The sequence below is a fragment of the Ursus maritimus genome, unplaced genomic scaffold (assembly GCF_017311325.1).
Source record: "Ursus maritimus isolate PB19 unplaced genomic scaffold, ASM1731132v1 scaffold_18, whole genome shotgun sequence".
NCBI classification, from domain to species: Eukaryota; Metazoa; Chordata; class Mammalia; order Carnivora; family Ursidae; genus Ursus; species Ursus maritimus.
Window position 1 is genome coordinate 19360743 of NW_024424230.1, and position 12285 is coordinate 19373027.

General features: G+C 38.1%; 1 protein-coding gene across 11 annotated transcripts in view; it reads left to right on the top strand.

The window, feature by feature from the left end:
- Nucleotides 1-12285, top strand: part of TCF4 (transcription factor 4) — a 346179-nt gene that overhangs the window by 277411 nt on the left and 56483 nt on the right. The window lies entirely within an intron of this gene.

Here is a 12285-nt window from a genome sequence, read left to right on the forward strand (position 1 = left end):
TGTAAAATATTCCCTCATTAATTTCATCAACACTGAGAATTTTAAGCTGCTTCCCTTATCTTAATATTAAGCAATCATCTGGAATTTACATTTCTAGTTTTGAAGATTCAAAATTATTGAACAAAGTAATTCAGTTATCAAAGGTTTCATTTCTTGGATAAACATCAAAGGCGCAGTCTTACTGTAATTTTTATTGTTAAAGTAATTACTGTTGTTTATATTTATTTATACCCTTGTTATTCCAGAAGAATATTTGAGGTAGCCAGTAGCAGATCTTTAAACTGCATATCTTTAAAATTAAGAAAAATTAGATCAGATGAAAAAAAGTGTCTGAAATTCAAATATTAGAGAAAGTCAACTTTTATATATATATATATATTTGAGTGAGAGAGAGAGAGCACACACAAGCAGGAGGGAGGGCAGAGGGAGACAGAGAAGGAGAATCTTCAGCTGACTACCCACTGAGCCTGGAGCCCAGTGCAGGGCTAGATCTCATGACCCTGAGGTCATGACCTGAGCAAAAATCGAATCTGACACGTAACCCAGCTGAGTCACCCAGGCTCCCCCTTAATATTTTCAATGTTTCTGAAGAGGTGCACTGTTTAATGGTGGTATTTTGTTCTTCTACTGCCCAGTCCCCTTTGAGGCATGTTATTGCCCTTCTTTATTAAGCCCTCATGTCCTCAAGAAGTCTTTGATAACCCTTTACATTTCTTTGGCATAAACATTTTGTACAAATACTATTCATTTACATATGTCTTCTAGTTGCTTGTTATATATCTGAGGTCTCCCGACTGGCTCCTAATGACAATTCTAGAGTCCTATTTTTTTTTTTTTTTTTTTAATGTACCAAAGCACCTAGCCTTGTGCTAGCTGAAGAATCTGCTGTGTGTCACATCGGTGAAATACTGCTGGCTGATTTTACCTAAACGTTTGCCCTGGGTGTGAGAGAGGGGCAGGTCCTTGAATGGATAACAGATAAAGAGGTGGTTGATTGGACAGAGATATTGACAATTCACAGACTTTTTTTTTTTTTTTTTTCATTTCAGTCTGTGCCACAGTCTTACATTTGGTAATTATTTCATGCTTTTGTTTTCAGTTGAAAGGAGTTAGGGCCATATGTTTTGACAGAAGAAAGACAATTTGTGCTTTTTTTTCCCCACCTCTGTGAAGGGGAGGCTGGGGTAATGATTTTACAGTGTGCCGTGGCAATGATTCCTGTTCAGAACTTCACCAAATTGGAAACTCACTGTTCATAACAATTCTCTTGGTAAGCAGAAGATGACAGCATCTGTTTGAAGCACCGAGGATTAAGCTCAATGCTTCAAAGCACAGCATAGAGTTCATCTTTAACTCTGGTTAACATCAGTAGATATCATTTACTAACATAAAAATCTCCAGATTCCTTAGACCGTGGGTGATTTGGAAGGACATTCTGATCAAGTGCTAACAATTCTGACTTGGGATTTGGAATGAAAAAACCTAGATAGATCATAGCCCCACTCCTATCCCACCTAGTCATGTTAAAGCTCCCCCAGCTTTTGTCTCCTACTGTATAAGATGGGTGAGATGGGTGACTGCTTGGATGGATAATCTGTCTCAAAATGATTCTTAAATGAGGTAATGGAAACAAAGTTTTTTTTTAAGATTTTATTTATTTATTAGAGAGCATGTGATAGAGACAGCACAAGTGGGGTGGAGGGGAAGAGGGAGAGGGAGAAGCAGACACCCCGCTGAGCAGGGAGCCCGACTCAGGGCTTGATCCCAGGACCCCGGGATCATGACCTGAGCTGAAGGCAGACGCTTAATGCACTGAGCCACCCAGGTGCCCCCAGAAAGTCTTTATAATTTAAAACATTACATAGATATGAACTTTTTATAATGACTAATCATAGAATTTTACCAAATTTCCTTTTATATCGTTAAGTTCAAGGTGAAGAAGGTATCTAGGGAAGTACATATCCCATTTTGCGAATTGTTTCTTTGACCTTTACTCTTGTCTTTGCAGTATCAGTTAGAACCTTGGTCTTACTATCTTTTTTTTTCCTGCTTGGGTCTCTACTTTTGCAAGTGTCTTCCCGCTTTTGTCTGACACAACTTTCTCTCTAATTCCTCTTGCTTCCTGGGAAGGAATGCTGACTTAGGAATGATGGCTCTCTGGCCCTCTGTGCACATTATACACTAATGCGGTCCTGAAGATCCGGGATTGAGGGAGAGGAATAGCACGTTTAGGTTGCGCAAGGTCAAACTATAACGTAGTCAGTGTTTTTCTTTGGTGGTGCATTCCCTTCTTGTAAAACCCTCTCTGTACCCTCATACCCTCTTCACTTTTTTCTCATTCTTTCTAAAAATTATTTCTTGAGATAAGATCTGACACCTCATCACGTTGAATTGTAATAGCTCCAGCAGATGATAACATTTCCTGAGATGGGAGGCTGACTGGAAATATGTTGAAAAGTGGGTTTGTGACTGTGGAGTTTTTCCCAGAGATGTAGGCTTTTACCCCTCATGATAAAGTTCATTGACTAAGGTCTGCAACATTGAAGTTATATGTTTATCCCAATGGTGCCCAAAATTATTTGAGCTTAGATCCTTTTTGAAAAGACAACCTTATGATCCATTGAATGATGTCAGCTCTAGGCTTCAGGCATCAACCTATGGCCTTGGGTTCAAAGGGAAAAGGGTGGAGAATACTCTTAGAGCCCTTAAGTATGGACCATCATAGGTCATTGTCTCCACCTCCTAACACAAGCTTAGTCCTCAAACATAGAGAAGAGCACTAAAATGTGTTTTGGCAGAACAATGAATGTTTATCTCTCTCTATGATATTATTCTCAGTTTGGTGTGTATCTTGTGTTCATTCATTCATGCATGCACTTAGCCACTACTTGAGCCTCTTCTGTGTTGGGAACCATACACACACACACACACACACACACACACACTTGTGCATATTTTCATAGTATTTGCTTAAGCCTTGTTGTTTCTGTGGTTGGCGATTGTCAATAGTGTTGAGATGGGATATGATCCATTAGAAATAATTAACAATCATGAATTTGATGTGATAGCGAAGCAGAGATCAAAATCATCTGGATATCATACTTGATAGAAATTGAAAGTCATGTTCTTCTTAACATTACCTTTAATTTCTGACAAGCATTCAATAAATAAAAGCCTGGAAACGAATGGTTGGGTGTGTGGAACATATTAAAGAATTGTGATGCACTTAACATCCACAGTCGTCTATCTGCACCCATCCTGAGCCTGGTGATGAGGCCAAGTCCCACGTGAATAAGTAACACGAGGAATGTAACCAGGAAGCAGTCAGGTTTCACCTGGACCAAATTTTATGCAATTAAGTGTTTCAAGAGATCTTTAGCCAGGTGTAACTTAATCAGTTTAAGGCATTCTCAGCTAGGGCCAAGGTACTAGAATGTTGGCAGTGGGCATTCCTGTGATATACCACGTTGAAAGTAATAGCAAACATACAGTGTCTGCTCACTTCGTGCCAAGAGCAAGAGAAATGCAGGTGTAAAAATAAAAAGAAGTATTTGGAGCCAGAGGCTAGTACACATAGACAGAACTATATTAACACTTCACTTGAACGTAATATGGTGCGTTTTATCAGTTTAGTGTCCTCGTTTTTAGGCCTGGGTCTGGTTTCACCGCTAAATGCCAGTGTAACTCGCAGCAGATTACTTCACTTCTCTCCGACATTAGTACTACCGAAACAAAAAGTATTGATACCTGCTGCTACTTTGCTCAGCTTCGTGCCTGGAAGACAGATGAGTGGTCCTCCCGTAGCAGCGCGCAAGAGCTTCTTTGTGCCCCTGGACCGTGACCACCTCGTGTTCTCTTTAGGCAAAACGGCATTCTCAGCCACCTGGCTGCTAAATGGCCAGGGCGTGGATGTCAGGGGCCCAGGATTCACAGAGCTGGTGTTGGGAGGAGTCTGTGAACACCCTGGAGAGAACTCTCGCTATTAAGAGATAATGTTGTAGAATGGTGGTTATAGCTCAAACTCTGAAACAAACCTACACACTGTTGCCCAGTTTGCCACTTAACTAGCTGTGTGACTTTGAGCGAGTTACTTAATGTCTCTCTTAGAGTCCTTATTTATATAATTGAGATGATAATCAAATAGCAGTTTGAGTGTACAAAGTGAGTATATGTACCTTTTTTTTTTTTTTTCTGGAATAGTGTCTGGCATGTCCTAAGTAAAGTGTTAGCTATTTTTATCTTTGTCACGATTTTTGTCATGCCAAGTGTGACAAGAGCTTGGGGCTGGCAGCCATTGGGACCAGGTCCTTTTTCACTTCTGGAGAGTGTTAAGTTATGATACCATAACAAATTACTTCTTTTCTTTGTTTCTAATTGGCAACTCCCTCATGCATCACTGAGATGGTTGTAGGATAATATGTGAAAACAACTTAAAATCTCAAACATTTATATCACAACAGATTTATTATATCATAGCAGGGTGAGCCCCATCGTACCTCTCCTGGTTGTTCTACTGTCTCAGGGTTGCAATGATAATGCATTGAAAATCCTTCTAAAATAACAGGATACTATGTAGATTTAAATTACAATAATATTATTGTACAATTATGAGTAATTCTTAGTGCTTTTAAAAAAAATCGAAGTGGGATTTTGTTTTTCCTCCCTTGGAAATTTTTATATACGTCAAAGGCTATGTGGACTCATTTTATTTTTAGGGTTTGAAATTTGATTTAAGGATTTGAAAATTATACTATAGCTAGCTATATAAAAAAAACATAAGAATTGTCCTCGCCTTTTTATTTGAAGAAAAGAAAGAACAAAGTAGAGCTGCCTGCCCGTAAAGAACACCGAGTTTTTCCTAGCTCCTGGGGAGTTTGCACGCAGGAGGCACGCGATATTGGGTCCAGCTCACTTTTTCACTGCATGATCGCTGCTCTTGCCGCAGACCGGGCGCACTCCTAGGGAAATGCATTGCCTGCAGGCTGTCCACCTCCTCCTGCTTACCCAGCTCTGGAGCCTGATCCCACGTGCATCACTCAGGGCCCTTCTCCTCCTTCCTGTTGCTTTCTTTGGGGTCTTTGTGATGTCTTCCACTTACAGAATTTGGTAAAGATACAAACAAAGAAGGGAATTAAAACTTCCACAATTTTACTACTTCTTCACACAGACAAGGAAATTTGGTGGCTGAGAAGAATGAAACTCTTGGCTGTAATTCATTTATAGGACGTAGCTTCAGATCTTATGGACTGATCTGATCATGAACAGATCATCAAAACTCAGCTGATATTTAGGAGAGTGGAAAAATTATACATGATGTTTGTGATGCGGTGTATGGATGTGTGTTCAAAGTGACCTGTGGTCTAAATATATTACATACTCGCGGCACCTGGGTGGCTCGGTCGGTGAAGGTCTGACTCTTGACTGCAGCTCAGGTCGTGATCTCAGGGTCGTGAGATCGAGCCCCGCATCAGGCTCTGCGCAGTGTGTGTGGAGCCTGCTTACGATTCTCTCTCTCCTTCTTCCTCTGCCCCTCCCTCACCCCCGCTTGCACACATGTGCACACGTGCATGTTCTCTCTCTCTCTCTCAAAATAAATAAATGAAATATTAAATATATATATATATAATATACTCAAGGAATTTCTTTTAAGAGGATCACACACATTCTTTTTGTGTTGAGTATGGCAGAGTGAAGACAGGTCATTTCTTGTTAGTGGAAAAAATAGGAATATCCTATACACTAATGGTACATTTTATACATGTTTAGATAATTGTGATTTTTTTTTTCAGACTACCAATAAAGATAGTTTCTGGGGAAAAAACCCTCTTCTTACCAAGAGTTATTTTAGGGCATTTAGAACTATTTGGTTAATTCCTATGAAAGCTTCAGGTGATTTAGATGGTCATAAAAGCTTCACGATTTCAATAGCCTACAACCTTTGAAATTTTCCATTTATAATTAAATATCCATCAGTTTGTCAGTATACTGCAGACATTTATGTGTTATCTCTAAGTAGATTTCCTATTTATGTGACAATAATGCAAATTGGCCTTTAACCATCACCTGGAAGTGAAGTAGGGTTTTTCTGCCATTAGTAAACATTCCTTGACTTGATATATCTACTGTACTGAGAATATGCCAGGTGAATAATTTTTGTTCCCGGAGTTTGCTGTTGGTTTTGGTTTTTTGCACTCTTGGATTATTTACTGCCCGACTGTTATATGCCCTTGAGCATTATTAACTGCCTTTAAACCTTATAATAACTTACTCAACTCTGTTACTTGAATCTGTTTATTAACCTTTTATGCCATTTTACTGCCCATTAGAATATTTAAGTTATAAAGTTAAAAAAGACTTTAGAAAGGAGAGTGCCAAGAGGACTGGGTACAAAGTCAGGGGCCCTGGGCTCTGTCCAGGCCCTTGGGTAAGTCCATTAACCTCTTCCTTTGCTCATGTGTAAAATAAGGTTGAAAGCATTTGAGCTTTAAAAATACGACGCCAACAGGCAGGACAGAGGCAGCAGGTGGAAAAGTAGCACAAAAAGAGAAAGGAGCATCTGTAAAGAAGTCGTATAAAAAAAGATTAAAAAAAGAAAAAGAAAAAGTAATAAAAATGAAGTGAGAGTAGAATAGAGGGACCCAATTACCAATAATGTGAAAACACATGATCAGAAAAACTTAAACATCTGTTCAACTTTTATCGTCTAGAAAAAGTGATCACACCATGTCTAACTATAATTCCTTTGCCAAAGACACTGGGGGCCAAGGACAAAATTGCAGTGGAAGAATTTCTTTGCTTCCTACACATCCAGAAACCTAGAGTCACAGATACTCTTGCCTCGTGTTCCACTTGGTACAATTTGCAGGAATTTTGGCAGATGGTTATAAAAGGACTTTAAAAAATACACCGTAGTACAAGGAACTCTAAACATAATAAATAAAGCTAAAACCTAAATGTCCTACCCTTCGGTAGCATCAACATTTATTAACACCAACTCTATGCTAGGGACTAGGAATACCTAGAAATTGCCTCTCCAGCGAGTCCACCAAAAGAGTTCTTGCTTTTGCAGCCTAAAGGGAATATCAAGTCTTAAATGCACTGACATTGTTGTCAAAGCTGGTCTAACAGAGGGTGACACACATGGCCCAGTAGGACTCTTCACAGGCAACAATGACTCTAGGCTAGTGCTTCCAACAGAACTTTCTGCTGCAGTGGGAAATTTCTATGTTGGTGCTATCCAGTACAGTGGCCTGTGGCCACGTATGGCTATTGAGCCCTTGGCTAATGTGTCTAGTGTGACTGAGGGAATGGATATTTAACTTTATGTAATTTTAATTAAGCTTAATTCAAATAACTACCTATTACTAATGGCTACTGTATTGGATAGCCCCATTCTAGACACTTTAAAAATAGCTATAAGCTGTGACTAGCACTTACAAGATGTGAATGATACTACCATTTACTGAGTGCCTACAACAGATCAAAAATTATGCTTGACAGATATCTCCAATGCTTACAAAAAAGAATAACCTCGTTTCACAAGTGAAAAAACTAAGACTCACAACATCACCAACCAGCTCACAATTAATTGTGAGAGAGCTGGAATTTGAACCCAGTTGGTCTGGCTCCGGAGCTGGGTAATTTCTGTTATTACGCCAAGTCTTTTTCTGTACTCTCTGAAGATTGCCTCTTTTAAGTACGTCTTCCCCTTGCTTTATGGGTCAGTTAGCGATATACGTTTAACTTCACGTGGTACAATTAGGTCACGTGGTACAATTAGTGTCCGTATTAACTCCTCTGAATAAGAAGGTGTCACTGCCCTTGAGCCTTTCTTTTCTCTTACTGGGACCCATATCTTTCAAACAATATTTTAAGAGTTGAGGGTCCAACCCCATTGCCGGAGTAGTGAGCTGACCCACTTCCAAGCACTTTCCCCATTAGATGCTGAGAAGCATCAAAGCATATGCCTAGCATTGTGAACACTTGGCATTTGAGTGTTTTGCTGTCATAGTTTAGAGTATTTGTAAAATCTGCCAAGGTCTAGACTACTCAGTGAGCCTTGCTAGCACTTGGGCATTGGAGGTGTAATTCTGCTTTGTTATTTTCTACCCATCATGGAGCATACAGCAACTCTCTTTAAGAGTCTGAAAGCCTCGACTACAGTGTTCCTGTTAGTCTGAACTGCTGCTTTTCGTAAATTCTATATTCAGACGGTACTTGGAGAATCACAAAGGGGTAGTAATGGTAAGGAATGTTAAAGGTGCATTGTACAACCTAGTAGTTATCACTCAGCCCCACGCAGTTACACACCTCATGACTCGTGCTCTGTAGCCACTTCTCTGTCTCCCCTTAGAGCTTAGCTTCCCACTTCAGGAAGCAAGTGACATTAATACAGATCGATTTTACTATGAATGTGCCTTATCACATTTTGCTTTCTTAAAAGGTGATTATGAAACCCCCATAAAAATATTTCCATAAACCGTGGTCAAAGTATAACCTTGTGTTGATAGTTTAAAATACCCCTTTTTGGGCCTTTTAAGAGCAAGAATTTTTTTTTTTTTAATGGAAAGAATATAGACTTTGATGACCCATTTAAATCCTGCCTTTACCACCTGATTGTTAATGTAGAAAAGGTGGCTTAACCTTCCTGAGTCACATTTGCTCAGATCATAAAAAAAATAGCAACACAACATTAACCCTATTATCTGACGTTTTTTGCATGCTCAATATGTGCCAGGTACTCTTCTAGTTGTTTCACGCACAGCATACCATTTTATTCTCATAAGAACTTTCCATAGCAGGCTGCGCCATTCCCATCTTACAGGTAGGAATCTGGAGACCGGAGAGGTTAAAGAAACAGGTCCAAGGTTGTCTGATTGATGAACGGTGGAACTTGCAGTCACAGCCAAGATAGTCTGGGCCAATACAATTGATCTCTCAACTATACTTCAGCCCTGGGAAGTACGAATGATGCTGTTCATCATGACCATCTCGTATGACCCTTAGGAAAATCAGAAGTAATGTGTGTAGAGCTCCTAGCACAAAAGCTATTCCACAAGAGGCCCTAAACAAATGGTTCGTCGTTATTTTTTAAATCTTCATAAGTGAAACTGCTCTGCCAAAACAGATAAAAATGAGAACATCAAGGGGGGAAAGGAGGATATGCATTCTGCTCCCTTCATTTTGCCCGTTTGCTTGGTTTTCTTCTTTTCTAATAGCTGGAGATTCTATTTAAAAGAAGATATCGTATTATTTCTTTGATGACTGAGCAAAGGATAATCAGGAACATTGGTTGGAACAGCTGATGTAATACAGCAATACTTCTCAAATTACAACAAAAACCAAATATGTAAAATGAAAAAATATATATATATATATATATATGTATTTTTTATCAGTTCAGGGTGTTTGGTGTTATCTGGAGAGATTCGTTAAACTCAGAATTTCTATATGTATGATTTTGTTTTTTAATTCAGAAATGTAAGAGAAAAGATAATGGTGCTAAATTTGGCCATAAACTATACTCTGCTCTTAGTTCCCCGTGAAGCTTTTATTCAACAAACAGTTCAGTACAAGAGCTGTATGTAGCCTACGAGCTTTGTCCAAGTTTCCCCATTTCCAATTTTGCAACAGAAATTTCACCCTTCTTGGGTTTCTCTTGTGAGAGGAATCAGAATGCTAAAAGTCACCTTGATCTAAGCTACCTTATCAGAGAAAACCTAAGTGTAGATTTTCGTTTCCCTTTAGACTTTTCCTCATGTTTCATAGGTGGAGTCACTTCAATACACTGAACTAGAGTTTGGGATTTTTATTTCACTTTTCACTGGACTGATTTTTTAGTGTTAGTCATTAAAATGACTCCAACTATTTGAAGCTATCGGGGTGTTTGTCATTGTTCTGTTAAATAAAAAACTATTTTACTGAACAAATACTTAAGTCATCTTTCCAGTTACCTAAAATAGTAATAATTAAAATTAATCGGATGTGAACTTTTCTTATGCAATTTAGTGTCTCTATTAAATACATTATTGAAACCCATTGGAGTCTTTTGATTGAGAAATTGGCAAAATAGGTGACTGAGGTAAAAATAATGGAACAGCTTCCTGGTCATCCGTGTTATTAAAGATGAAAACATTAAGGATAAACTGAAGTATGCACGGTATGATCAATCTGTTTTCGTAAATGTCATCTTACACCTCTGCCACCATGTTTAAAGAAAGTAACCTAAAATAAAGAGCAATTGATGGTTGTGTGTGTTGGGCCAGTTGCACATCTTGAGCAGTTGCTTTGCCCATTCCATGTTTGAATTCCTTATAATTAAAATGTGGGGGTGGGGTGGGGTGGAGCTGACCTAAATAAATTGTTTAATTCCTTCTACTTTAAAAAAGGATAGCGGTGCCTGGCTGGCTCAGTTGGCAGAGCATGCGACTCTTGATCTCGGGGTTGTGAGTTCGAGTCCCATGTTAGGTGTAGAGATTTCTTAAAAATAAAATCTTACAAAAAAAGTATAATAGTTCTGTGCGTGGTTTATTTACATAAATAATTCTGTAGGGTGCTTACCTTACAAGTAACTTTTGAAGTGGGAAAGATGAAGTACATAAATGGAAAGAGAAGAACATTTTACCTGATCTATAAATTTACAGTATAAAAAAAATTTATAAAATATGCAGGAATTGCCTTTTTTCTATAAACAGTGGTCCATTTTTTTTAACAAGACTTTCATCTTACCTAAAGAGTCTTCATTTGACCATAACACCAGAAAAATAGAAATCATATAGTATAATATATCCTAAAAACTTTGTAACCCCGCAGATACTTGTTATGCCAGTGGTACTTACGAATTTGGGATAAGTGATCTTATTCTCAGATCTTTGAGTTTGATCATAATTCATAGTCCAATAGCCTCCTTGTATGTGGGCACAATTACCAAAGATTTGTCCTTATCTCTTGTAAGAAATATCAACTAATTCTGCCCACATCAGGAGGGAAAAGGTGAACCTTGTTAGGTGCCATTAAATGATATTGACATAATAATATACATGTTTAAAGATAACATAGTAGAGTATAATTAAAATTAAACTAAACATTATCCTAAAACAACTTATTTCAATTGTTTTAAAATATAAAATGATTTTATAATATGGGTCAGAGTTTATTTTCAGCTTTATAGTAAATATGCTGATTTCCGAAATATGGGGATAACACATAGTACACTCAGCTTGTGTTAATACCAACTGGCCAACTAGCTGTCAGGCTAATGGCCTGGACCATAGATATATTGTAGTAGCTGTATTGCGCTCATTCTGTCATTAGAATGAGATAATCTAATTTTCAATTTCCCCTTTTTCTAGACAGTAATGTTTCTTTCATGTTTTTAGCCTACTCTCAAGACCTTCTCTAAATACATTCAGTAGTATTTCCCTAACTAACTGTTTATTAGTTGTATAGTTTTCAAGAAAATACTGGGTTTTGCATGACAAAACTTTAAGGGTATTGATTTGTTTGGAGATTCCTGGCTTAAGGTTTATTCTTTGTCTCTTAAAGATGCTTAAAAAGATGTCTTCCTTATTGTAAGCCCTATGGGAAAAGAAGCAAATAGACATTTATATATTTAAAATACGAGGAGAATTAAAAAAATGAAATGAAATATAGCCCACGAAATTCGGGGCTTATATCCCTCCATGACTGAAGAAAAATCCTTGTTTTCTAATGTGTGCCTGGGTTCCTCTGGTTTGTTTTTGTTTTGTTCAGTCTCCAGGACCTCCCAATTTTCAAGGGCACTGTGGGGCATATGTAGCATTTATTTGATGTATGTATGTGTATGCATATTTTCCCACATCTGTCTCTGTGGACCTATCCTTTGTGAAATCCTAAACCTTGTATTAATGCTTAGTTTGTGATTCTTGGTGTTCTGAGAGCAATTATATAATTTTTCTTAGGGTGTTTATTCGATGTGCACTGTAAAAAAAAAAATGGGAGTATTTTTTGGTAACTCTGCAGTTGCCTTTTTATGGGTGAATTTCTCTTTCTTTTACTGTGACCTGTGAATATCACTGTAGGCTCACTGCCAATTTTGTGAGCCGCTGCCTGCTTCAAAATGGAGGCAGGAAGGTATCCATTTTCATCAAGAGGATGACAGTGTTTCAGTCTCTCCGACCATCTGGAGAGAGGAACTTTTGGAGCAAAAGAAAATAGGGATTTGAAAAAATTATATTTAGCAGAAAAGGCAAGGGGGGAAACCAATTAAAGTTAAACTATACCTTATGAATTTATGCTTTTCTACTA